This window comes from Euphorbia lathyris, chromosome 1 (assembly GCF_963576675.1).
Source record: "Euphorbia lathyris chromosome 1, ddEupLath1.1, whole genome shotgun sequence".
NCBI lineage: Eukaryota > Viridiplantae > Streptophyta > Magnoliopsida > Malpighiales > Euphorbiaceae > Euphorbia > Euphorbia lathyris.
In genome coordinates this window covers 48,684,384-48,686,688 of record NC_088910.1, presented here as the reverse complement: position 1 = coordinate 48,686,688, position 2,305 = coordinate 48,684,384, and positions in this window count along the sequence as shown.

Below are 2,305 nucleotides of genomic sequence, written 5' to 3'. Positions count from 1 at the left end.
AACTTCTATATAAAGCATGATAGATAGTATTTCATCATTATATTCATTGGTCACGATAGATAGTATTATATTTCTGAAGGTAAATATTTGATTTTTTTCATATGTTGTAGTTATTTTGTTCTCAATTGTGTTGTTGTTTTATTTTTATTAAACAATAGTTGTTATAGTTTCATCTTTCAGATTCATATCTGTTGTTACCCAGGTTCTATACCTCTCGCTATCTTATCCATGTTTTCTTTTTTATTTGTCTTTTTTTTCCAAACTGATAGCTTCAATTGAAGAAATCCGACAGAAATAAAAGATGCATGAACAACTAAAACCGGAAAACACAAAAGTGTCAAAAGTTACAAGAAATTCTTATGTTTCTCAAGGTAATTATTCGATTTTTTTTCATATGTTGTAGTTATTTTTGTTCTCAATTGTGTTGTTGTTTTCTTTTTATTAAACAATAGTTGTTATAGTTTCATTTTTCAGAGATGAAATTCTATTTCTGTCGTTACCCAGGTTCCATATCTCTCGCTACATTATCCATGTTTTCTTTTTTATTTGTCTTTTTTTTCAAAATGACTAAAATAAAGATTTTGTAAATTTGTATTCTTTTTTTAGTATATGTTGCTAGGTGTTATCGTTTCGATTGCTAACTCTTAACTAAAATTTAGATTTTCGGCTTTATATGAACTCAATTTTTGGCTTTCTCAATTGTACTGTTGTTTTATTTTTATTAAACAATTGTTGTTATAGTTTCATCTTTCAGAGATGAAATTCCATTTCTGTCGTTATCCAGATTCCATACCTCTCGCTACCTTATCCATGTTTTCTTTTTTATTTATTTATTTTTCAAAATTACTGAAATAAAGATTTTGTATATTTGCAGTCTTTTTTAGTATATGTTCCTAGGTGTTATCGTTTTGATTGTTAACTCTAATTAAATTTAGATTTTCGGTTTTTTATGAACTCAATTTTTAGTTTTAATTGAAGTTAGATTAATTTTTCTAATTCGGAACATGTTGAAATCCATTCATTTTTTTAGTTTGAGTTTAGCTAATTGATATGGATTGTATTTTTTATTTTTATGCATTTTGGTACAAATAGATATAAAGTTTCACACGATAGTTGTTTATTGAAGTTTGAGACATATTAAATAAAATATTAAAGAGATATTGGAATATTATACTTACAATGAAGTTTATTTCTATATAAATTATGTTATATTATTATTATTATTATTATTATTATCAAAAAGTTATTTTTTCCCAATTTTCTAGACAAGGAGATTGTAAGCGTCTAATACGCTTGATAAGATGTTTATTCTTGAAGAATGTGGATTATGCTAGATACGAATTCAAAATCAAGGTAAATAAAAATAAATTTTGATGCTCAAAATCCTAAAAATGTACATTAATTATGGATATTGAGATAATTGCTTTTGCAGCATTGGCTTATATAATTTTTAACTATTATATTATGGTTCGTACAAATTATTAGTATTTCAAGAGTTTTTAACAGATGAAAATGAAATATGATTATAGGACAAATTATTGAAAAATATTAATTAAGAAAATATTATTATTTGAATCTCTTCAAATTCTCAAATGTTGAGCATAATGATTCTAATTAATATAATTAATTTCACATATTAATTACAAAACGTTTTTTTTTGTATTGAGTGGTTACAATTGCGATTTAATTCTATTTAACTAAAATTAATTTATGGACTTAATACTTCATTAAGAAAAAATAAAATGTTTAATTAATGGGCAAAAAATATTTTCACTCTCCTCTTTATACGCTTATGTCTCGACATTCTCTCTTATTTTCAAAAAAAAAAAATCTCGAGAGGAAGATGGTTCTCAACTAATTATCTTTTTCGTTCCTTCATTTTTTTTCAATTCTTTTGTTTGTTTTTGTTACTTACAAAATTCAAGAATATATAATTATTAGAAAATATTAATGAAGTCAAATAAGTGATATCTGCGAGTATGGGTGATATTCTATATAGTGAAATAATGAAGAACAAATTGATCGAATGTCTTGATGAGATATTACGAGATGAAAATAAGAGAAATCATCTTAAACTGATTCAATTAGATATATTGGGTTATTGTAACAGAATGAATAATTGAATTCGAATACTTGGTGATCATGAAATTCCATCAACCAAAATAATTATCATCAAGATGAATTTGTGACTAATTCTTACGAATTTTATTTTTTTATATGTAACATATTGAATTGATAAAGTTTCTTCATATGCAACATTAGAAAAGTATTGATTGTAATAGTTTATACAATAATATATTGATGT